Source organism: Oncorhynchus keta, chromosome 18, assembly GCF_023373465.1.
Source record: "Oncorhynchus keta strain PuntledgeMale-10-30-2019 chromosome 18, Oket_V2, whole genome shotgun sequence".
In the NCBI taxonomy this organism is placed as follows: domain Eukaryota; kingdom Metazoa; phylum Chordata; class Actinopteri; order Salmoniformes; family Salmonidae; genus Oncorhynchus; species Oncorhynchus keta.
In genome coordinates, this window is record NC_068438.1 from 21530783 (window position 1) to 21557913 (window position 27131).

General features: G+C 44.0%; 1 pseudogene; it reads right to left on the bottom strand.

Moving 5' to 3' along the window:
• Window positions 1-849: 849 nt before the first annotated feature.
• On the bottom strand, window positions 850-26823 carry LOC118396865 (protein KIAA0100-like; annotated as a pseudogene).
• Between the last annotated feature and the right edge of the window lie 308 nt (window positions 26824-27131).

The following is a 27131-nucleotide window of genomic DNA, read 5'->3' on the forward strand; positions in this document are numbered from 1 at the left end:
GACATACTATACCAGACCTGTTTAAGACAAGGGCCTAAAGGGGAATTCAGTGTCAGACCGCAGAGAGAGAGAAGCCCTTCCTATTCAGGAGACATTTTAGCAAGATGACTGGGTCTTGTGCTTAGATTATATTTAGCCATCTCCATTGGGGCAGTAGCTATTTTTTTCTGTTTGAACCTAATTAAAACATTTAATGATTATGCTTTATCTGTTCTTTAATTTTCTGTCCTATTAAGGTTGCTCCCTTAAGGGTTTCTTGGTGTTTTACCAAATAGGTCACCATCACACTAAAGTCTGAGGAAAAAGTTGTCTTTATGTATCCAGTTGTAGTGCAATACAAATAATGTACAGTATGTGTTATTAACATAATATATGATATATGCCATTTAGCAGATGCGTTTATCCAAAAGGACGTGCAGTAGTGCATCATCCATACATTTTCATATGGGTGTCCAGGGCCACACAGGACTCGAACCCATGACCGGGACGTTGCAACCTCCATGCTCTACCAACTGAACCACACAGATTTCAGGTGAAAAAACATTTGAGATTCCAAATGAATAATACGCTGTAAGATGTATACTTTTCTGTTGGTTACAATAAACTGAAAGCCTCCTCTTGTATTTTACTGGCTCAAAGGTGTGTATGTTCTCTGCTGTCATGACTGATGATCAGGTGTCTGAAGTGACACAGGCTCTATATCTGGAACAGCTAAAAACACCTAACCTAAAAAACCTGTGGAACTTATCAACTCTTTCTAACACTTCAAGTGGCTCCAAATAGAGGCTATGCATAAAGGTACCTATTTCCTTTGATATTTCTCCTAGTATATCATGACAGGAGACAACATGAGTTTAGGGGCTTTCATTTTTCAGATGTCACTGTGGTTGGGTAAAACACAACAACAGTTAGTGAAATCTAATGAGATATGGGTATAGAGCAGGACTTTGTGAACAGTCAAAGACATTGTGATCACACAACAGTCAATCAAATAATCAGATGGCCTAAGCAATCAAACCTACAGAATTAAATAAATACTTTGTTAAAAAATATATATGTGAAAGGATATTCAGGAAAATAGAGATCTTCTTATACAAATGTAATAACAAAGGTAAAAGGTCAAACATGCAGGTGGTTGATCCACATGTGGAAAGTGCCATTTGGCAGAGCCTCGAGAGGCTTTGAGTTGCAGTACTCAATGGGAAATAGGAATGTTCTAAACCTTTTTTGGTAAGTGGTGGTTCAGTGCATTTAAGCTCATCTATAATTATCACCCCCATTAAATGGGTATGCAAAGAGGTATACAGAGGAAGAGAGGGAGCCAAATAGGCCATGTAAATAAAGAAAACATACAGGAGCTTTTTCACAACCATGTATCCATGTGGTACAAAATGTATATATCAAATACATGTCCATACTTGTTTCCACTACAGTCAGTATTGAGTCATAGTAGCACAGGCACATCTCATGCACTAAAACCCTGAGCTGTAGCCAGAGTCTAGATCAGGTCAATGTTGGCCAAAGTAGGTGACATGTTAGTGGAGCTGGTAGGGGAGTGGAGTATGTCACAGTCGAAGTTCTGGAAGCAGTCCATAGACAGGCCTCGCATGGCTATGGCTGGAAGATCAGGATGGTTCTTCAGTTCTAGAATTAGTTCAACGGGTCTCTTCTGTAGCAGTTGAGAGTCAAAGGAAATGCCACAAAAAAATGTATGCCTTTGGAAGAGCTCCAGGCTACGCAGGCCATGAGCTGGGTTCTTGCATAGGAGCTAGAGTCACAAATAGGATAGAGAAAGAAATAAGAGCATTGAGAATTTGTTGATACTCTGTTTAAAAGGTAAATGTGTTTCCTAATCTGAGACAATCCAACTACACATGACCTCTGACCTCTGTGAGCAGAAGGGTCAGTGCAGGGTAGAAGGTCTTGGGCATGGAGTATGGGCAATCTCTGACCTTTCTCAGCATGTTGGAGTGGTCTGGTTGTCAGGACCCGGTTACGAACCCGGGTCTCCGGAGTGAGAAACAGTCACTTAACCAACTGAGCCACGAATAGTCGGCAGAACCCAGAAGATGAGGCAGACACAGCAGTACTTGAGACGGTGTATTTAATGAAGTAAAAAGTGACGTTCTTCAGGAAAACATCTAACTCCACAACCTCAAAAGGAATCCTACAAGAACAAAGGTAATCCTCCAAGACAAAAAAGGTAAATCCACAAGGTGGAAGGTAAAGCACAAAAAGCCTCAAAAGATACTCAAAAAACAAAACAAACAAGAACAAAAAACAGAATTCCACAAGAGAGTCCACCGGGATCAACAAGAGTTCTCAGAGTACTAGGGCTGGGTGCTAACATACAAACACAGAGCAAAGAACAGAGGAAAACAAAGGGTTTAAATACAATCAGGGGAAACGAGGCACAGGTGCAAATAATAATGGGGTTCAAGGGAAAACTAAAGGTCAAAAGGCACAATGGGGGCATCTAGTGACCAAAAACCGGAACAACCCTGGCCAAATCCTGACACTGGTTCTGGAGGCACAGGGAACTATGTAGGTGACAAGGACAGAATTAGCATCAACAACATCTTTAGATTTAGATTTACAAGACAGGACTGAGCTCAAAAAAATAAGAAAAACAACCTTTCTAACAACTATTAAATCATTACATATTCAGTTAAGATGAACTGTGGTGTTTACTGCACCTTTCCAGTCACCAATGAGAACAACAGAACCCCGAGAGACCACCAATCAGCAGCATGTCTGTAGAGACCCCCACTCAGGACTTCAGGAGCTGTTCAGAGGACCATCACAGTGAGATTATAATATGTGCTTAATGTGTAGTAATCATTAACTTTGCCTGATCCCATGCATCTCACCCATGTATTGGATTGTCCCACAAATTGTAAATGCTCAAGATGGCGAGAGAGTCCAAAGTCAGTTAAACGCAGATGACCTGCATCAAATAGATACAGTAGTATTTTATGTACAGTACTTCACAAATCCAATTCTGGTTGTTCTACCTGTCTAATATGAGGTTTAAATTAGTTTCACTATAGAACTATATCTTCCATACAACAACAATCCTGAAGTGTCCACTTTATTATAAGGCCCTCTAGTGTTCTCTTATATTTTATTGTAGTAGAAAGTAAACTAAACCCCAAGTAAAATGTATGCATGTGTAAAAGACATCACACTGCTTGCTTAGCAGGGACCACTTGCTCCCGATTTGGCCCATACCTGGCGCCAACTCAGGATCTCTGCTTCACAAACACATGTGACAGTCCTCCCTCAAGCGTCTCAGCCAATCGCGCCACCTCAAATGATAGCTAATGAGGTGGTGCAAGCGGGACACTTAAGGCTGAGGAGTACGTTTCACACTTCCCCATGTGCTACACATGCATGACTAAGTCGCTTTGGATAAAAGTGTCTGCTAAATGGCATATATATATATATATATATATATATATATATATATTATTTTTTTAGTCAGCATTACCTTGGTCAGACAGAAGGACATTCTCCATCTAAAAAATCCAGAATAATCAGATGATTATAATATTTTCTGTGAAGTTATAAATATATGTTATTTAGATTCAAGAATGCATAAATTATGTATAAAGTATAATGTTCATTATCAAAACAAATGTTCATACTTTCACATCCCTATGCATGATCCCAAAGTTGTGAAGGAAACCTACCGATCGGGGACACACATTATAATCCAAGTAAAGGTGAAACTTAAACAATGATTTTGCCAGGATTGTTCAGGTTTTGGTCACTAAATGCCCCCATTGTGCTTTTTGACCCTTTTGTTTTTCCCTCGTTCTAGTTATTAGTTGCACCTGTGCCTCATTTCCCTTGAATGTATTTAAACCCTTAGTGTTCCTCAGTTCTTTGCTCTGTGTTTGTATGTTAGCACCCAGTCATGCTGGGAACTTTTGTTTCTCTAGTTGGATTTTCTTGAGGTACTCTGGTTTTGTTCTTGTTTATTTTTTATTATTCTTTTTGAGGTTTGTTTTTTCCCTGCTCTTCTTACCACTTTGGATTTTCCTTGTGTCTTGGAAGATATACATTTTTTTTCTCTTGGAATTACTTTTGACGTTGTGGATTTATATTTTTGCCTGAAGATGTTTTCCTTTTTCTTGATTAAATCACCGTCTCTAGTACTGCTGTGTCTGCCTCATCTTCTGGGTTCTGCCGACTATTAGTGGCTCAGTTTATTAAGTGACTGTTTCTCACACCGGAGACCTGAGTTCGTCCTGACAGATTTCATACACATTTTGCAGAACTATAATGTGCATATACACTTGAGGGACACTCACCCAAAGCAGGTGACACCTGAGCCTCATCCTCCCCAAACTAGCCCTTCAGTAGGTATACAGGTCTCCAGTACTGCAGTATTCACACTGTGGGAAGACAGACACAGTCACACACAATTATCCATCTTAGTAACAAGAATATGTACAGTACACTGATCCAGTGCTGGGACTAGATGACCCCTGATAAAACACAAGCACTTGAAAAGGAAGGAGCAATGGAGGGGAGAAGCAACAGGAAAAAATGCAATTGTCAGAAGTCACACAGTGGCAAGTTTTTTAAGGCTGGGGGAAGCGTGAGAGGGGAAAGGGGTTATGTTGGGTAAGGAGATGTGTCAGTCAGAGACAAAAATGTACTCAAATATGCCTTTATCCACTAATAAGGGTGTTATTAATAAATCAAAGGAAGGGGAAACCAGTTCAGAGGTCACAGGATTGTATGCTACACCCTGAAATCTCAGCAGATGGCAGTATAATTATTCAGATGAGTCATGGGGCTCAAACTGAGGGAGACAACACTAAATAGCAGCAAGGCCAGTCAATGCCATAGTAGACGCTCCTGCTAGGGAGAGTGAGACAACCCACTGGTTGAATTAATGTTGTTTCCACGACATTTCAATGAAACTACATTGATCCAATGCTTCCCAGTGGGAAGCTCCTACGTGAGACACAGGGAGGTTAAAGAGAGAAGAGGATAAAACAAAGGGGAAGGAGGGATCTAGTTAGATCACATTAGTCACTCACTAATGAAGAGGTGACGCTGGGTCTGCTAGCAATCCTGCAGATTGTGGAGGAATGGGTGGCTGACCTGCCGCTGCAACACAACAGGCAACACACAATAGCAGCAACAAGTGTGGATGTCATCAAAGACACTCAGTAGAACAATGTTATTTAGGAGGGATCTGAATGCAACCAGGTATCTTGAATGATGGTAAAGGTTGTTTTTCTTACAGCAAAAGCTCCATGGGACAATGCTTCTTGTTGCACAGAAGTTCTTAGGGATAATTGGCATAGTCATTATTAGAGCTCAGTGAGTCATTGTTTCCAGCATGTTATCACCTAAACTAAGTCAGACCCTAAGCTAAAGCCTGTTCAGGATAGCAGCTTCACAGGTCATCCTGCAGTGTGACCTACCTGAATGATGACCTCCTCCTTTGACTGTTCCAGGACCCCATGCTTCAGTATCTCAGACTTGGATAAAACCTGTAGAGCAACACAATATAAGAACATTAAATACAGTGGAAATAGAATAAACTAGATGTCAATTGATGAGTTCATTAGATCTGCTGAAAACATTGATAACATCTGTGGTCCAAGTGCTCAATGCAAATTAAGGAGGACTACCTGGAAATTGTCTTGCCCAGGGAATTTAGGGTGTGGGAACTCAGGCAGAAAGATAGCGATTAAGCCAGGGAGAGTCCACTCCATGACAGGCTTCTGAGGACTGTCTCCTGGGAGGAGGAGGGCCTCAGGGATTGGGGCTCCACTGCCGAGGACCATGCACTATGTGTTGTCAGACCAGGTGGGCCAAGGTGGCGAATTCCGTCAGCAAAGGATATTCCCATATTGGAGACAAAGCCATGCCAGGCTTGATAGCGCCGTCTCTCTTTGCTTGGTGCCTGTCTCTACATTGAGGACAGTGGCTTTCTAATTAGTGATGGCTCTAATTATACGTTTTGCTGTGTGCAGCAAGTAACTACAATTAAATGTCAAACATCTCGAGGTTACTTACTGGCATATGCCACACTAGAATCATGCAGGAGTAAATCAGCATTGGATAGAGGAGATACTGTATCATATAAAACCGAAAATGTGCCAACATGCCAAATAAACAAACAAATATTGAAGACATTCATTAATTATATTTTCATGTAGATGATCTGAGTCCAGTCTGTTTGAATTGCTTTTAGTACATTCTACTCCAGGCACAACAACAAGAGAAGTTCACAGCAGCCACAGTGAGCCACTCCCCCATCCCTTTTAATAGAACTCCCCACAGACCAGTAGTTTCCTTGCATTAAAAACAGCTCAGTGCACTCATAACATACAGGCCAGTTCCATGTGCCTCTGAAATGTCATTGTAAGACTTACTTTAAATTGTATTTAAAAACACATTTTTCTGTTTACATACATTTCATTAATCTGTTTATTATATTATTCGAATACATATCCATACATTTAAAACTGTTCAAATATATAGGCGCTCATCACCTGTTTCTATTCGCTGCACGCAGAAACGTACACTGGCTCCAGGTCATCTACAAGTCCATGCTAGGTAAAGCTCCGCCTTATCTCAGTTCACTGGTCACGATGGCAACACCCATCCGTAGCACGCGCTCCAGCAGGTGTATCTCACTGATCATCCCTAAAGCCAACACCTCATTTGGCCGCCTTTCGTTCCAGTACTCTGCTGCCTGTGACTGGAACGAATTGCAAAAATCGCTGAAGTTGGAGACTTTTATCTCCCTCTCCAACTTCAAACATCAGCTATCCGAGCAGCTAACCGATCGCTGCAGCTGTACATAGTCTTTAGGTAAATAGCTCACCCTTTTTCACCTACCTCATTCCCATACTGTTTTTATACTGTTTTTATTTATTTACTTTTCTGCTCTTTTGCACACCAATATCTCTACCTGTACATGCCCATCTGATCATTTATCACTCCAGTGTTAATCTGCAAAATTGTATTATTCGCCTACCTCCTCATGCCTTTTGCACACATTGTATATAGACTGCCCATTTTTTTTTCTACTGTGTTATTGACTTGCTAATTGTTTACTCCATGTGTAACTCTGTGTTGTCTGTTCACACTGCTATGCTTTATCTTGGCCAGGTCGCAGTTGCAAATGAGAACTTGTTCTCAACTAGCCTACCTGGTTAAATAAAGGTGAAATAAAAAATAAAAAAAATAAAATGTCAATATTGTTGCGAGCCTCCTATATAAATGTATCACTTATGTAGATCAAAATGTGATAAAATGTGATAACTTCATAGGTGTAGGCTACGTCTGAAGATATCTTACCTTTTACTTGAGTCGCTGCCCATCACATTATTTGGTAAACCTCGACCAACCCCACATGACTATTTTCTATTATCTTTTACACTGCGGTGTAAAACATCGAGTGCACGTTGCTGACCCGCCATGACCGAGCGGCGCGCGGGGTTTGATCATCATCTATAGCAACGAACGATAACCTCCCATTCGATGTTATTCTGCAGAAGGCGAAGTTCCGCTCCAGTTGAGCCTGTCATATGAATGATCACTGGAAATAACAGCTAAAACCAAAACTCCACATTTCTGTTACACAATTACGAAATCAATTATAAGTTGACGGTGTAATGAACTTGAGAACATACATGACACATTCAGCTATAGGAGACATTAGAACATTTTATTGACAAACATAGTTACATGCATGGTGATAAGAAAAAGCGTTAAAGAAACAACTCACTTCATTGAGCTATAATAAATGTTTCTTGAAATATTTAGACAGAAATAATTGACATCTTGCACTTCAAGGAAGATGTAATTGAATAACAAACTAAGGTGTCGGTACAGCTGTAATTTAAAATAATTAACATGGTTATAAAATCTCGGAAATACTTTGCTGAATTAAAAAAAGCTGTAGTGTTAAAATTACAAAACATTACGGAGACAAGCTGCAACAACATTACTTTTGCAGAGCCTATCAAAGCTGTAAGTACCATTAAATATAAAACAAGGACATATATTTGCTGCTTGGTTGTGATATACGGGCCACATCAAGGCGGTGGCCCGTTCCTGTAGGTTCATGCTCTACAACATCCGCAGAGTACGACCCTGCCTCACACAGGAAGCGGCGCAGGTCCTAATCTAGGCACTTGTCATCTCCCGTCTGGACTACTGCAACTCGCTGTTGGCTGGGCTCCCTGCCTGTGCCATTAAACCCCTACAACTCATCCAGAACGCCGCAGCCCGTCTGGTGTTCAACCTTCCCAAGTTCTCTCACGTCACCCCGCTCCTCCGCTCTCTCCACTGGCTTCCAGTTGAAGCTCGCATCTGCTACAAGACCATGGTGCTTGCCTACGGAGCTGTGAGGGGAACGGCACCTCAGTACCTCCAGGCTCTGATCAGGCCCTACACCCAAACAAGGGCACTGCGTTCATCCACCTCTGGCCTGCTCGCCTCCCTACCACTGAGGAAGTACAGTTCCCGCTCAGCCCAGTCAAAACTGTTCGCTGCTCTGGCCCCCAATGGTGGAACAAACTCCCTCACGACGCCAGGACAGCGGAGTCAATCACCACCTTCCGGAGACACCTGAAACCCCACCTCTTTAAGGAATACCTAGGATAGGATAAGTAATCCTTCTCACCCCCCTTTAAGATTTAGATGCACTATTGTAAAGTGACTATTCTACTGGATGTCATAAGGTGAATGCACCAATTTGTAAGTCGCTCTGGATAAGAGCGTCTGCTAAATGACTTAAATGTAAATGTAAATATATTGCACAGATATGCTGAGGAACTACAGTGTAAAACAGAAGTCTGCTGTTGCATACAGTGGGGCCAAAAAGTATTTAGTCAGCCACCAATTGTGCAAGTTCTCCCACTTAAAAAGACAAGAGAGGCCTGTAATTTTCATCATAGGTACACTTCAACTATGACAGACAAAATGAGAAATAAAATCCAGAAAATCACATTGTAGGATTTTTAATTAATTAATTTGCAAATTATGGTGGAAAATAAGTATTTGGTCAATAAAAAAAGTTTATCTCAATACTTTGTTATATACCCTTTGTTGGCAATGACAGAGGTCAAACGTTTTCTGTAATCCTTAACAAGGTTTTCACACACTGTTGCTGGTATTTTCTGCCCATTCCTCCATGTAGATCTCCTCTAGAGCAGTGATGTTTTGGGGCTGTTGCTGGGCAACACGGACTTTCAAAGATTTTCTATGGGGTTGAGATCTGGAGACTGACTAGGCCACTCCAGGACATTGAAATGCTTCTTACGAAGCCACTCCTTTGTTGCCCGGACGGTGTGTTTGGGATCATTGTCATGCTGAAAGACCCAGCCACATTTCATCTTCAATGCTCTTGCTGATGGAAGGAGGTTTTCACTCAAAATCTCACGATACATGGCCCCATTCATTCTTTCCTTTACATGGATCAGTAGTCCTGGTCCCTTTGCATAAAAACAGCTCCAAAGCATGATGTTTCCACCCCCATGCTTCACAGTCGGTATGGTGTTCTTTGGATGCAACTCAGCATTCTTTGTCCTCCAAACACGATGAGTTGAGTTTTTACAAAAAAGTTATATTTTGGTTTCATCTAACCATATGACATTCTCTCAATCTTCTTCTGGATCATCCAAATGCTCTCTAGCAAACTTCAGACGGGCCTGGCCATGTACTGGCTTAAGCAGGGGGACACGACTGGCACTGCAGGATTTGAGTCCCTGGCAGCGTAGTGTGTTACTGATGGTAGGCTTTGTTACTTTGGTCCCAGCTCTCTGCAGGTCATTCACTAGGTCCCCCCATGTGGTTCTGGGATTTTTGCTCACCGTTCTTGTGATCATTTTGACCCCACGGGGTGAGATCTTGCGTGGAGCCCCAGATCGAGGGAGATTATCAGTGGCTTTGTATGTCATCCATTTCCTAATAATTGCTCCCACAGTTGATTTCTTCAAACCAAGCTGCTTACCTATTGCAGATTCAGTCTTCCCAGCCTGGTGCAGGTCTACAATTTTGTTTCTTGCGTCCTTTGACAGCTCTTTGGTCTTGGCCATAGTGGAGTTTGGAGTGTGACTGTTTGAGGTTGTGGGCAGGTGTCTTTTATACTGATAACAAGTTCAAACAGGTGCCATTAATACAGGTAACAAGTGGAGGACAGAGGAGCCTCTTAAAGAAGAAGTTACAGGTCTGTGAGAGCCAGAAATCTTGCTTGTTTGTAGGTGACCAAATACTTATTTTCCACCATAATTTGCAAATAAATTCATGAATAATCCTACAATGTGATTTTCTGGATTTTTTCCCCTCATTTTGTCTGTCATAGTTGAAGTGTACCTATGATGAAAATTACAGGCCTCTCTCATCTTTTTAAGTGGGAGAACTTGCACAATTGGTGGCTGACTAAATACTTTTTTTGCCACACTGTATATAGGACATATGAATGAAGTCAACTATACATAGTTCTATATTGTAACATAAAAATAGCTTTAGGCAGGGATTGGCATTTTGGCGGCTTGGAACATCATGATGGTAGAAGTGCCATTTTTGCCATCTAACTGCTACTGTAGGGCATGGATGTTTTGGTAATTGGAGGGGCCAGCGCCCTGTGCAGTAGGGAGTAGGATTAAGTTTCCCCTACATGCTGACCCTGGGTCAGTTTGACATTTTCCCCAATAATGGGTCAAGGGGGAGGAGAGGTTGATCCTAGATCTGTTTCTAGGGGGGAACTTTGACCTGCAGCGGTTGGGTTAGTAATAAGCGGGACAGGGTTCAGTGCAGTACCTGTGCTACCAGGGCTTTCCTGATGTCCCTCTTCACAGCCATGGAAAAGTCCAGCCAGGTCCACGTGTTGTTGTGGTACTCCAGACAAGGCAGAAACCAGGTTCAGATCCTTCCAGTCAACACTGCTTTTCTCTCCCTATGGTGGACACAATACATAATGAAACTACATTGACTGGGAGTTAAAAAGTACAACCGTTGTTCATATAATTCTGATGAGAAAATTGGATTCAATACACATGCCTTCATGACATGTCTGTGTGTGTTCATTGATCTCCTGTTTAATGATATTACATAATAATATACGAATATTACATTTTCATTATAATTTATTAAACATTTACTCAAATCAGCTATGAAAAAGGGTTGAAACCCCATGGTTGATAATACCAAGCATTATGCAATCTGGAAAGCAAGATAATGCTGTCATTGGACAATAACGATTATTTTGCAAATCCCTGAAGACATGAAATTGAAAATCTGAGATGGATTAGAAATGACATCCATGTCACAAACAAGCTAACAGTTTGAGATGGTTTACATATACAAAACAGACAAAACACACACTGCAGATGTTGAGGTATTTATTTTCAGTCTGAGAACAAAACATGTGACCTGATGCCATCACTCTGTATCTAATAATGGCTGAGTGAGATTAAACATCTCCCTTCGAGGGGAATGTTTATTTATAAACTCACTGACATGTATATGCAATCAATAACTGGCTGGAATCAAAGTATTGAGTACAGTTGTACTTTAGCTAGTTCCAAAATCCTGGAAAATCTGGGAATTGCCTGATATCCTGGTTGGACGATCCCTGGAATCAGGAGGGAATGCGCAGGAAATCATCCAACTGGGATTTCTGGAAATTGCTGGAATTTTTCTGCTCTTGACTTTAGCACATGGTGATACCTACCTTGTAGCTGACACAGAGGATCTTGATGTAGACCTGGGCGGCAGGGTAGCCTAGTGGTTAGAGTGTTGGACTAGGAACCGGAAGGTTGCAAGTTCAAACCCCTGAGCTGACAAGGTACAAATCTGTCATTCTGCCCCTGAACAGGCAGTTAACCCACTGTTCCTAGGCCATCATTGAAAATAAGAATTTGTTCTTAACTGACTTGCCTGGTTAAATTAAAATAACATTCATGGCTGCTCTCTCCATCTTGTCGATGCTAGACAGGGAAATAAGACGTACTTCAGTTTCAATATGGTATGAAAAACCTAAGGCCGTGTCTGAAATGGCACCCTAGTCCTCATTATAGTGCACTTCTTTTGACCAGGGTCCATAGAGCTCTGGTGAAAAGTAGGGCACAATATAGGGTATAGGATGCCATATCTGAAGCAGCATAACTTTAGCGAGAAAGTTGGGAAGTACTTGTGAAACAACAAGCCAATTCCACCAGCAGATGTAGCTCGTTGGCAAAGTAGCAGGGACACAACTTTCACTGGGGTCATGTCCCTCCCACATTCTGAAATTGCATTAACAAGAGGACGCCTCCGAGTGGTCGGGTAGATTGTTTATCAGACTGGATAATTACTTACACACACACTTAGAAATGTCCTTGATTTTGAAAGAAAATTTAAACAAAAATTGTCCATTAAAATAAAACTGATCAGAAATACAGTGTAGACATTGTCAATGTTGTAAATGACTATTGTCGCTGGAAACGGCAGATTTTTAATGGAACATCTACATACGCATAGAGGGCCATTATCAGCAATCATCACTCCTGTGTTTCAATGGCACATTGTGTTAGCTAATCCAAGTTGATCATTTTAACAGGCTAATTGACTATTACAAAACCCTTTTGCAATCATGTTAGCACAGCTGAAAACGGTTGTTCTGATTAAAGTAGCAATAAAACTGGCCTTCTTTAGACTAGTTGAGTATCTGGAGCATCAGGATTTGTGGGTTCGATTACAGGCTCAAAATGGCCAGGAACAAATAACTTTTCTGAAACTCGTCATTTAATTCTTGATCTGAGAAATGAAGGCTATTCCATGCGAGAAATTGCCATGAAACTGAAGAGCTCATACAACGCTGTGTACTACTCCCTTCACAGAACAGCACAAACGGGCTCGAACCAGAAGAGAAAGAGTGGGAGGCCCCAGTGCACAACTGAGCAAGAGGACAAGTACATTCGAGTGTCTAGTTTGTGAAACAGATGCCTCACAAGTCCTCAACTGGCAGCTTCATTAAACGGTAGCCGCAAAACACCAGTCTCAACGTCAACAGTGAAGAGGCGACTCCGGGATGCTGGCCTTCTAAGCAGAGTTGCAAAGAAAAAGCCATCTCTCAGACTGGCCAATAAAAAAAGAACAGACACTGGACAGAGGAACTCTGCATAGAAGGCCAGAATCCCGGAGTCGCCTCGTCACTGTTGACGTTGAGACTGGTGTTTTGCGGCTACCGTTTAATGAAGCTGCCAGTTGAGGACTTGGGGGGCATCTGTTTGTCAAACCACACACTCTAATGTACTTGTCCTCTTGCTCAGTTGTGCACTGGGGCCTCACTCTTTCTATTCTGTTTTTTTTATGTACTTTTCTTTCAAAATCAAGGACATTTCTAAGTGACCCCAAACTTTTGAACGTATGCACGCATTAATTATGTCCCCCCCACTTCTAAAACCAAAGTTGCGCCACTGCAATGTAGTACAGAAGTATGAACATTTGGGGAATCATAAACACAAAGATGAATTGCTCATATCTCATTTAAAATAAAAGATACCTCAAGAGCCTTTCGGAAGGACCTCCTGACCCCCGAGGTGCCCCCCATGGTGTCCTCAGAGCTGCCTAGGCTTGGTGACAGGCATGCCTGAGATACAATTTACAATAAAAATAAAATAACTTAGAACAGATGTGTCAAACACGGACCATGACACATTTCTAACCAGCCCACGCAATGATTTGGTTTGTCAATTAATTTTGTCCCGCTTCCATACAGCCCGCAATGCGTTGCACTACAGGTCACTGCCAACGTGCCTCATCTCCAACTGCAGTGCATTGCCACATACACCACTCTAACCAGATCCACACACGAGGCATAAACCAGGCAATGCACTGTATCATATCGTCACTAATGGCACTGACCGAATCTTCTACCAGACCGAAAGTTTAAATGTGTTGTAGACTAAATGTCCATGCCAAGTTTCGGTTCCGAATGGTCATTGCTGTAGACTACGGAAACTGACATCTTGGTTGTCAAAAAGTTAAATATATAAAGGATTTACAAGCGGGTATACATTACTACTAAGAATAATAGGACACACAAGGGAGTATAAAATTACTCAACAGTTGAGTGATCTACTTTAAGAAATTACAGCACGACACGCGTGCATCCGTGAATTCAAAGCCAATTGCGCTGCTTTCGTGTGTTCGGTTTACAGCGTAGGGAAAGTGTACAGAAACATGCATAGTGTGACCACATTTAAAATACCCAAATGCGAGACAACAGGATAATTTTGTGGGACAGTGTAGCCTACATTAATACAAAACAAATGGCAGCATATGCATTTAGATTTTCTTTAATTACTGTTTCATGAGTACCTTCTGCCTAGAGGCGCGTTGTTGAGTTGGTCGCACGATCATTTTTTTTCTACCATTTAGCTAACCATCCTAAAATGTAAAGAAATTACGTAGTGTTGTTGGTATAATAGTAACATACTATGCGATTATATTTGATTTGGTTATGTAGTATACTAATGATTCATTATGTGATCTTTCAAGACATTGATTCTTCTTTGATCTAACTTTACTAAACGAGCACCATTGTGAGAAGTGGCAGAGCAACGCACCAAGTGTTGATGTGAGTTCAAGAAAAAGACAGCAGCAGCACCACCACGGCCTCTGAACGACTACCACTCTAGAGTCCACACCCTACACTCCTGTACTTTCCAAAATGGCACCCTATCCCCATTATTGTGTACTACTTTTGACCAGGGCCTATAGTGCACAATTTAGGGAACAGGGTGCCATGTGGGATGCACCCTCTCACACAGCCCTTAAGGTCACACTAGACCCAGGCTTTTAATAGACACCAGGGGTGACGCAGCAACTACCTATAGAATACCACACAAGAATTGGCAGACAATGGAAAGTAATATTGGTTGGGTGGAGACAGGTGTGGATTTCAGGCTGGTCAACATGTAGCGGATGGATGGAGACTTGAGGGCAAGTGAACGTTTTATATAGTAAAGCATAACTGTTGCACATCAATAACTGGTAAGTAAGCCTTGTCCGAGTCAGAATGGCCCATAGGGCAGGCACCCAGCTTCTGTAGCTTGATGTACACGTACACCCCCTGGACAGGATGCTAGCAGGTAGAGGCAATACATACCAGTAGTGACCATTCGGGACTTGTCTTCATCATCAGCAACTTCCTCCTCCTCCACGTTCCTTCCTGGGAAAAAGAATCCCATCATCCTTTTGAAGAACGGGTACATGAGCTGGATGGTGAGAGGAACCACATTCACCTGGTGACACAAACACATTACAACAGAGAAACACGTTTAACTGTATGCTCCCAATGCTTTCATAATTAAAATGTTATGATCATGTTACGACATCTTCAATGTTATGACCACATACATACCTTGTGACATCTCTAATGTTAAGATCACATGCTTCCTCCTCACCTCAAAGTGCTCCTTGACTGAGATTCCTCCCACTGGGGGGCGGACCTTCCTGAAGATGCGCAGGGCAAACTGACGGCCAGAATGACACGGGATCTGAGGATGCAACACCACCTAGGAGAAAGGTTTCATGAAGTTAAGTCACAGAAGTTGCATCCCAAATGGCACCGAAAGTAGTGCACTATATAGGGAATATGGTGTCAAAATAATCACTTGAATAATGCCATGCTCTTAACCTCTGACTCATGAAGCAACCCCAAAATATGTTTCCTGTAATATAGGAAACCAAATCAAATTCAGATTATTTTGTAAAGATAATACAATGAAACTGAACATGTGTCCTCCTAAAAATCTGCAAAACAAACATGACTCATACAAAGATGCAAGGCATGGTACCATACAGCACTCAGATGACGGTGCAAATGCAACGAGGGGCACACAATAAGACGAAGAACTGTGGATCTGGGCATTCTAGTGACCCAGTCCCATGATGGACATGCAATGCTGAATAACAAAGCCCGAGTCCCAAATGGCACCATATTCCATTAATAGAGCACTACTATTGGCCAGGACCCAGGTCAAAAGTAGTGCACTAGATAGGGAATAGGATGCCATTTGGGAGACAACCATAATATTCTGAGTGGGATTTCCTTGATGCTGACTGGATGATGAACCGTATGGTGTCAACAACAGTGACATGAACTCCCAGTTACTGTACCAGCACCATACATAACCTCACGTGCTGCACAGGGGAAAGTTAACAAGTAGAGTTAACATCACAAGCAAACACTGCATTAGAGTTATTTGTGAGCACTACATGTTGGGTGCAGCATGGCCTGGAATCATTGGATCAGTAACAGCAGGAGATTTAAACTTCTGACAAAATATTGAAAAAACTCAACAAAAAGGCTTGCCCTATCAGAGATCCCTTTTAGAGGACATATTTGTAAGCTTCACAGGTTCATAGCTCATGTTGTAAAAATGTATCCAAAACGATACACGGATTGAGCTGCAGACTGACCTTACCAAAGAAAAGGTCAGATTAGCACTATTTCCTGACTTTGTATGCAGCGTTGGGGAGCAGGTTGTTCATGGTGAACCAGCTCAGTTCCAGGAGATGTTCTGCTGTGTCGTCTGACTTGTTCAGTTGTGGGAGGAGACAGTTTAATAGATGTTTAGCGTAAAACATCAGGACCCGCATTCATAAAGCGTCTCAGAGTAGGAGTACTAATCTAGGATCAGGTACCCCCTGTCTATATCATCTAATTCATTACTATCTAGAAGGAAATCCTAATTTCAGCACTACTAATCTGAGACTGTTGGTGAATATGGGCCCAGCTCTCTTGCCGAAGCACAGCATGAAAAGAGTTAGGGTCATCTCCTTGTAAGGACAGAGTAGTGTCCTCCCTGCCCCATGCCCACACACCTTGCTGTACATGAACCTCTGCAGCTCCAGCTCAGCAATGCCCAGCTGTCCATCCTCCTCAGTGAGACACCAGCGGGCCTGGGCAAAGCAGATCTCTGTCCTGCGAACCACACTCACGTCCTCCGGGGGCTTACGCAGCTCCAGCTTATTGGCCCTCTGCAGCTGGAAGTCTTTAAAACATCTGGGAGCAGAGCGAGACATACAGAGAAGAACACAGGAGACATGAGTGTGGTTGGCAGAACTTCCCATGGTTGGCTGAGTAGTTTCCTAGTCCTTGAAATGATGGTGTGTGTGTGTGTGTGTGTGGCGGTGTTGGGCTGACCTGATGAGGAAGTTGAGGTCCTCACTCTTCATCTGCATGTCAGTCTTCTTCTGGTTGAGCTGGTTCTGTAGCCTCACGTAGATCTCTAACAGCTCATCTCCTCTCAGCTCCTCAGGCTGGACCTTAGGCAGGTCATACACACACCACACAGGTCAAATACACACTCACCATGTAGATATTTCAGAGTTTAGGGATTCATAACTCAGGGATGTGTTTATTCCCACTCTAGATTATAATTGTATAAAGTAAAATCGAATACAACTGTATCGTCTCTCCCATCGGAATTACATTCAACTTTCACCTCACAGGTAACAGTGCTGAAATCAGCCATTGCCTCCACACACAGGGCCTATGAGAAGAGTGTGTATGTCAGTCTGTCCAATGGCTCACCCTGATATTGGAGTAGATCTGTTTCTCCAGAAGTCTGATCTGGGCCACGTGCTGCCTGACAGCCTCCTGCAGGTATAGAATGTTGCTGCGCTGCTCCTCTGGGTTACTGGAGATCTCCAGCTGGAAACGCACTTGCTGCTTCTTCTCACTGTGCTCCTGAGGACAGAGCCCACACACAACATGGTTAGAGGATAGGACAGGAGGCATCCCAAATGGCACCTTATTTAAAGCCCTGGTCAAAAGTCATGCACTACATAGAGAATATCATGCCATTTGGGACGCAAAGGAACTTGTAAAGTTAAGAGATTCAGCTATCATACAGTAAGGGGTGAATCCAAAGTTCCACTCAAGTAAAAATGTCACTTAGTCTCCCATTGACCTCAATGCATGAGTGAAAATTTGACTTAAGTGGGAGTTAGGATTCACCCCTTACACAGTTGCAAATGCTATAGGACAAAACACTGCCTAGTCAGATGTTGACATCTCGTTAGCTTGCGTTTGGGCTCAACGTGCAGCAGTAGGTTGTTGACAATGTCCAGGATCATAGCATACTGCACAGGCTTGGTGGAGATCTCCAGGTCATGGTGAATGAGGGTGAAGGTGTCCACAGCCCTGGATGGTATCTTTCCTCCCACTCTACTAAGTCAAAGGGCTCAAGCCTTTACACTCAATTACACAGCAAAAAACGGTCAGCATGTTCCAACACTGTATTTGAGGATGTAGGTTGCCTCAGAATGAAATAGAACACAGCAAGTCTTCCTTCTCGTTGTGCCGTAGCTCTGGGGGTTTGATCTGCGTGGCCAGCTCAGGGTCGATGTCGTGGCTGTAGCCGATGTGGTACATGCGACAGCTGCAACGAGAGATGATACACTGGACCTGCTGGGTGTCATTCACCTGGGCCGGCTGGTTCCAGTCTGGATACACATAACAGAGAGGAAGTGTTACATTTACCTTGACACAAATTAAAAGGGTAATTCCACCACTTTTTAACCTTATCATCATCATAATCATGTGGAACTTTTAAACTACATAACATAAAATGTGCAGTTTACAAATATGTCAATACTTATGGTGCTGGAGATGGTGAATATAAATGTAAATTTCTTTGGGAATTCCCCCTTTCATTTTAAGGAAAGATTCAGATCAAGTTGAGATGTTCAGCTTTGCAGGGCCATGGTTTAAACAGAGTGCATTCTATGAAGTAGAGTGGATGTGTGAGGAGCAGAAGTACCTGTGGTGGTGCTGACCATGCCTCCAACAGCCTGACCACTCTCCATCAGCTCCAGCACGGAGTCCAGGTGACGCTTCCTGTGCTCCTCAATGTTTTTCAGACGCACCACACACAACCATGGTCAAAGCTATGACAGCACCCTGAATCTGAAAGACTAACTGCACAAATAAGCTCTCTGTATTGCACCTAATACAGAAATACTCTGTCATGTAACTTGGACTCGAGCCTGAATGTAAGCCATCATGAGCCATATGCAACACATATGCTCAATGCTACATTCAATGCTACAGATGATCATTTATGGTAGTTCCTGTTAAAGTGGCAATATAACTTTTTGGGCAACCTGACCAAATGTATATAGAAATGTGAGTCATATCTGTCACTCATTGAACCGTTAGATCTGTTCTACGTGCTCTATGCTTCCCCTTTGCTTCCCTTCCCCTAAGTTCTGTTTTTGCGTTTAACTTTCTTTCTTTTTTTTTTTTTTTTACAGCTGAAAATTCAACATGTTTGGTTATGGAAAATATATTTCCCAGTGGTTTAGATGTTACAATGATTCTCAACACTATACTTGCTTTGTCGCAAACTGGAACTAGGCAAACTATTAGAATTTTCGAAACCAGGAAATGGCAGAGCGATTTCTGCATAGTGCATCTTTCAGAGCCTGTTAATAATGGTTTCACTGGCCCACCTCAAGCCACAGCTGCCAGTCCTCCTGCTCTGAGGGGTTGGGTTCCATGGTGACAAAGTACTGCATGCTGTCCAGCAGACAGGTCCAAGTGGTCTTCTGCTTGAGGGTGTCGCTGTACCAGGCCGGGTGATGCTCACACTGCAGCACCTGGGCCTTGGCAGCAGACACCAGCAGTCAGCCAGCTGTCTCTGTGCCACGCAACATCATCTACAGACAGACAGCAGAGCAGGATTATAACCCTGGAGACTGGAGTGTCACATGCTAAATAAAATGCTAGATTGGCAGAACATTTTATATTAGAATGTTGCTAAAAAATAGAACAAGTTCTGTTTTCAGTATCGCTAAGGATCCGAAATGACTGAGACGCAGAACATTCTTTCCATATTTGTCTTTGTCCAATAAGGTCCTGTTAGCAAACAGAATTGTTAACTTCTGGGGCATTAAAAGTGTGATTGGTCCACTGCTCTTTACAATCTTAATCTGATTTGCCATGAACCTAAAGTCCCAGACTAGTTGTACCTGACAGTTGACCAGCTCAATGAACCAGTTGCGGATGTAGACGTCGTCTGTCTGGCAGGCAGCGATGCCACACAGCTGATCACTCACACCAGAGTCCTCCTTTGAGAACACCACAAACGTATCACTCTCTGCAATTAGCTTCTGCTGCATGGATGTCCCTGCAGAGAGAGGAGGATGGAAGAGTGGAAGAAACAAAGGTAGTAATTTATCACATTGAATGACCATTCATATGGCCTGGCTGGTCTAACAGTAATGCTGCAGCATCTGGCATACATATCTAGTGTTGACATATGTACCAAAGGCCGGTTTCGAACCTCTCTCTTTATTTGTCCACTGTCATCCTCTCACCATCTGTTCAGTAAAATCTGAAAATCACTTAAAAGAAAATCACATGAAAGACCATTCATTCACAAGGAATTAGGCTGCACTTCTGTTACTCCAGGGGAAACATCCTACCTTCGTACAGGCTCTTCTCAGGGCGGCTGGTGCTGGGCATGGTTGTGGTGGAGGGGGCTGTGCTGTGGCCGACAGAGTAGTTGGACAAAGAGCGCTTGAGCTTCTTGGCAGCTTGCAGTGTAGCGTTTATCCTCAGGCCCTTCAGAGCCTCTGTGGAGAGGTTCCTCTTGAGAACGGCTTCCTTCTTGTAGCCGTCGTACAGACCGACCGCTATGTTCCTGTTAGTGGTGGTCCAGGAGGCTCGCAGGTCAACCAGGCACAGCTTGTGGGTGTACGGGGCATTCACCTCATCTTTTGGGTTCACCTCCTGCCACAATGAGAAACACCATTTATACACTTTACATTTTTACAAGAGATCTAGCTATGCCTTTTGATTGAAGAACTACAAATGAAGGGTTGAGACAGAACAAATATAATTCATTTAAAGCTATTGTGTTTGTGTCCCAACTGGCACCCCAATGTCCCTGGTCAAAAGTAGTGAACGACATAGGGAATAGGGTGCAAATGGAGACGCAGTCTGTGCCATCAAATTTAGGGTGTCTACCATCCCCTCCCCATAGTCTTACCTTCTCCATACAGTTTCTCTGGCAACTGAAGGAGGACAGGCCGAGCAAGTGAGTCTTCTTCACCTGGGCGTTGATCTGGTGGTCGGCCGTCTCGTCCCAGGCGGAGGCCATGAGGTGCACCGTCATCAGGGACAGCTCTGAAACCATCTGGTTCACGTTCCACTCTGAGATCAGCCTCATCACCGTGCCCGCTGAGAGGACAGACAGACGACGTGCACAGACACACTCACGAGTTAGACTAACAGGTAGGCTGGCTGTTCAACAACTCAGTCTCAAATAATACCCAATTCCAAATATAGTGCACTACTTTAGAGTAGGACACTAATGTATATGGGAAGATGTAATAAAACATTGGCCCTAAAAACATTGTGTGATTGTATAAATAGAGTGTGGCATTACTATGCCTGTGTTGTGCCAGCTCTTTCTACCCTGTGGGATGAGTCTCTGAGCCCCTCTGGTGAAGACGTGGCCTTTGCTGCACTCCACCTGGATGCCCCTCTACTGAGCGAAGAAGGCCCAGTAATGCACCTGGGGAGGTCATTGGGGTCACTGTCTTAGGGTCATTGTCCTGAGTGCTCTGGAGCAGGTCTTCAAGGATCTCTTCAAGGATCTCTCTGTACTTTGGACCCTTTAACTTTCCCTCAATCCTAACTACTCTCAGTCCGTTGCTGAAAAAACATCCCCACAGCATGATGCTGCCACCCCCATGCTTCATCGTAGGGATGGTGCCAGGTTTCCTCCAGACGTGACGCTTGACATTCAGGCCAAAGAGTTCAATCTTGGTTTCATTAGACCAGATAATCTTGTTTCTCTTGGTCAGAGTCCTTTAGGTGCCTTTTGGTGGACGGTCATGTGCCTTTTACTGAGGAGTGGCTTCCATCTGCCCACTCTACCACTCAGGCCTGATTGGTGGAGTGTTGCAGAGATGGTTGTCCATCTGGAAGGTTCTCTCATCTCCACAGAGGAACTCTGGAGCTCTGTCAGAGTGACCATTGGGTTTTTGGTCACCGCCCCGACCAAGGCCCTTCGCTCAGTTTGGCCAGGCGGCCAGCTCTAGGAAGAGTCTTGGGGGTTCCAAACTTCTTCCATTTAAGAATGATGAAGGCCACTGTGTTCTTGGGGAACTTCAGTGCTGCAGAAATGTTTTATTACCCTTCCCCAAATCTGTGCCTCAACACAATCCTGTCTCGGAACACTACGGACAATTCCTTCGACCTCATGGTTTGTTTTTTTGCTCTGACATGCACTGTCAACTGTGGGACCTTATATAGGACAGGTGTGTGGCTTTCCAAACCACGTTCAATCAGGTGGACTCCAATCAAAGTGAGGGGGTCTGAATACTTTCCAAATGCACTGTATGTGATCGTCCGGTGTGTGTCTATTGCCAACTGTTAAAAATACAAGTTTTGATCTCAAAAAACGAGGATCGCGTTTCATTGAAACACTTGACTCACATTTGAAATCGCAGTAGAACTTGAGTGGTGGCATGTTCCTGTGGATGGTTACATCTCCCCATGGCTGGCCTAGTGGCAGCATCTGCCTGTGGCGAGCCCGTCCTGCTCGGTCCCGATCAGACGGCCTGACAGCTCCCAGTCCCGAATCTCAAACAGGTAACGAGGATAGTCCCGGATTCTCACTGGCGCAGGGGGAAAAATAATTTAGTATAAAGATAATATTATCAATATTAATATAAACAATTAAGGTATGGAGCAATGGTCAAATGTAGTGCACTATAAAAAGGTAATTGTGTTCCATTAGGGACACAATCCCATCACTCACCCAAGAAGGCGGTGAGGTTGAACTTGATTGCCCGGCACCACGAGGGGGAGCCCGTCTCTGGGGAAGGGGCTGACTCCATCGATGTCCCTCAGCTGCTCGCGGACGCGCTCCGGCCCGTGGAGGGACTGGTCGGCCAGGGCCACCAGCTCCAGGTCAGAAGAAACTTCCTCATGGGCGTGTTGGAGTAGAGGCGACGGGAGCGCTGGATGTAGATCTCTATGCGCAGGCAGCAGTTCTCTGTGCTGCTTTGGTAGGTCAGTCACTTGGAGCTCTGCTTTCTCTCGTCCTTCATCAGCTCGTAGTTGTCCCTCAGCTTGATCTCAAACACGTCATCCAGGAAGACGAAGGAGAACTGTCTGATCTTGAAGACCAGATCTGGGGGCAGACGCTGGAAGCCTGGGATCTGGCTGGGGCTGATGTGCAGGGATTTGAGCAACTTCTGAATGCTGATGAACTTGTCAAAGGAGTTGGAGAAGTTGTACTGTTAGGGGAACTCCACAGCCAGGCAGAGGCAGGTTGTGTCAGGTGGAGAGGAAGGGAAAGAGGTGGCGTTGGTCCATGGCCTGATTAGGGCGCGTCTGGACCTCCAAGCCCTTGAAGGAAAAAATGTTGCTGCCGTCGAAGTTGAGAAACATGTGGGGCGAGCGGACTTTCATGGAGCCGGAGTGAGTGGAGGGGGACAGGGCGTCTGTGTGCAGCAGAAGGTAGTTGTGCTCCGTTACCTAGGCTGTGAAGCGGGTTCTGCCCAGGTCCTTGACCCTGCTGTGGGCTGTAGAAGTCTTAGTAGATCCAGTCTCTGGTGGATCTGCTAAACTCTCCCTTTCCTCTGTCAGGCCTAGAGAGTCACACAGAGTATCCCAGCAACCCTGGCTCTCTGTCACGTGGTGATACATAAACATGTGGTCTGATGGCGTCCACTGCAGTGCCAGCTCCTCTTGACACTGGACCTGCACAAGGGAAGAGAACGATGCATGCGAACTTATCTGAATAACACTGTCAATCAAGAAGACGGAATAGGACTGATAAGCCTGATGGACTGATGGTAGGATGAGTAACTGTAAGCTACCTCCACGTTCCCAGTAGTGACGTGGTAGCAGACGGCCAAGATGGCGACGCTGAGGATAGGGTTGGGGGTTTGGGCTGAGGGACAGCAGGGCTCAATGGTCTCTGTGAGAGCCTTCACCACAGACACGCACACACCCTGGACAGACACCGTGGAGCTTTCTGCCGAGTCTTGGGCCTTCACTGTGTCCACCCACAAAGACACAGCTGCTAGTACAACACAGGAGCCAATTACCATACTCAATGTAGGCCTAGTCAGAGATGGATATTAAAAGGTGCATCCAAAATGCACCTTATTTCTTATATCCCTCAAACTCAACTCTGGACTGGAAGTCGGTGCCACTGCATTTGTTCCATTGTTCCCCTCTAAATCAGAGTGATTTAGAACTTGGACACCAGGTGCAGAAAACCTGCAGGCTCCGGACCTCGTACGGTAAGAGTTGAGTACCCCTGCCCTATATAGTGCACTAATTTTGACCAGGGGCCATAGGGTTGTGGTCAAAAGTAGTGAACTATATAGGGGATAGGGTGCCATTTTGGATGCAAACCCTAAACAGCACTTCCCATTTAACTTGCCTGCTACATTGGAGAGTGTGAACACGTTGACATCCTCCAGGTTACACTCAATCTTAAAATAAAAGGCGCCATGACTGGGGGATGTTGTCCCATCAACAAGGACAGGTACAGGCACCACATCTGTCTGCTCTGAGGCCTCCAGCAGCTGTCCAGGTTACAGAGGGACAGTAGGCGGGACAGGCACAGGGCACAGGTCTCTGACACATCCAGCTGTAGGCCCCTCACACTGGACTCCACACTCACACTCTCAGAATGGCTACTGGACTCACTCTGGGGCTTGTTGAAGCTCCCCTGGGGTGACAGAGACAACAAAGATAACAACAATGGCTGGTATAGTATTGGTCAAATACTAAATCAGGGCTGTGATCATCAGGTCAATAGAGGAAAAGAAGGGTGTTTTTAGAGCGGGGGTGTCAAACTCATTCTATGGAGAGCCTAGTGTCTGGGGGTTTTAGGTTTTTCTTTTCGATGAAGACCTAGACAACCAGGTGAGGAGAGTTCCTTACTATTAGTGAACTTATTTCATCAATCAAGTATAAGGGAGAAGTGAAAACCCGCAGACACCCGGCAATCTGTGGAATGAGTTTGACCCGTGGTTTAGAGGTCAAATTCAACGATTTCTGAATAAATGGTCATTTCAGATAAGTAGGAATTCCTGTAGCCTGATTTTGGTGTTCTTCATCACATCATTGGAACCCAGCTGAAACCTTGGGGAGTAGTAGTGAGTGAGTAACCCTAAATAGTTATTGCCTACCTTGTATGCCTGCAGTGTAAGGGAGTCGAGGATGAAGCCCAGGGCGAAGGGAGGAGTGTCTCCCAGACACATTGACATTGGACACTGAGGAGCTGATCATCACTGGGGTGTCCAGGTGGGGGAAGTTCCTGTAGGACGGGAGGGTATGCAAATACTCCACTGGACTACACACCACAATACACCACCAGACACAACAGAAACATGAGGATGCAGACAGGAGAGGATTAGAGTGTTAATCAATATCAAAAAGAAACCATGTTATAGGGCCAAGTTAGTAATGTATGTTTTTGGATATTGTCTTTATATCCGTTTCAAGCAATCAACTGGTGTGCTTGACATTCTCCAGTCTGGTTTGTCAGTTGAAAATGCTAATACCTCTTTCTATGAGCTGTTTTCCTATGAATAAGCTGTTCCCATGGAAACAGGTCTAGCCAATGGGAGAACTCCTGGTGACGGTAGTGGATGATGCAGGTGTTGACTGTGACTGGCCCTGAAATGTCCACTGATGTCACCTGGGGACATGAGTGGGAGATAAGCAGGAGACTTCAGAACAAACGTATTTCTTACGAGAGATCAAATATCAAATATACATATTTGCAAAAAGCTATGTTGATGCAATGCAACGATGAAAACTAGTAACCATATCAATCAAATTCACACCACTCACTTGCAAGACAGTCCTGAGGGTGTTAAGGCAAAGGATTCTCTGTCTGCTCTGGGAGAGGAGAAGCCCATCTGATGATACACAAACAAGGAATGGATATTTTCCCCACCCTTCCAGACCCTCTCATCCCCTCCTCTATGGCTACATCCAAAATGGCAACCTATTCCCTATATAGTGCACTATGTAGGGAATAGATTGCCATTTGTGACACACTTCTTTCTGGTGCCAAGCTCTCCACTCACCCTCCAGAAGTAGCTCCAGGCTGCTCTGAGGGAAGCTCACCTCAGAGGTGAAGCTCCTGAGCGACAGCTGCTCGTCCTCACGTCCGATGATTCAGATATAGTCAAAGGATGAAGAAAATGGAATAACAGAAACACAGACCAACACAGAACATATAATTCATATTAACTCCATGTCCTATGACTCACCTTTTCTGGCTGTGCATGGACAGGGTTATACAAGTATTCTCAAACTTCACGCTGACCTTCTGGGGCACCAGCTGATGAAACTGTTCCACTGCTTCAGTCTGGAAAAACTTGTCCTTTCCACATTGTAAAAGAAAATGACAGACAGAAGTGGTTGTGAATAATGAATCTCCGAATGGTTCTCAAAATGACCTCACAGCAACCATACAATAACACCATGTCTGCATGTCAAATGGCACATTTCTCCCTAAAGTAGTGCACTATATAGGGAATAAGGTGCCCTTGGGACGCAACCCATTGCCCTTTCTCACCATCTGCAGAGAGAGTGCTCTCCAGAGGAGGAGGTGGAAGCAGTAGCTGGCTGAGGAACAAGCCCTCGTGCAGCTCAGCCAGCAGTGTTCTCACACACAGGGCCGGTCGGCCTGGACCCAGCTCTGGTAGGCTGACATCCCCAGACAGCACCAGGCTCAGGGACGTCTCTGGCAGACATGTATCCTGCTGAGCAGTCAGTTGAGATAATGCAGTGAAATACATTCTGTTAAGTAACACTTCTTTAAAGAGAGACACTCAAAAGACTGCTATGTTTACATGGGAAAAAACTCCACTTGCCAATTGACTGATTTTAAGCACTTTGCTGCTTAGCTGCCCCACAGAAAAGTCCCAGGCCAACCTGTAATGAAAGTTTGAGAAATTGATATGAAAAATCATGAACATTTAAACAGTCAGGATAACAAGATAAGACCGATCTGTTTAGATGACTTTAGAGTGTGTGGAGGTTTAATACCTTTTGCCCTGATGGTTGAGCAGTAGGTCAATACTTGAGGTGGTCATGTACCATAGAC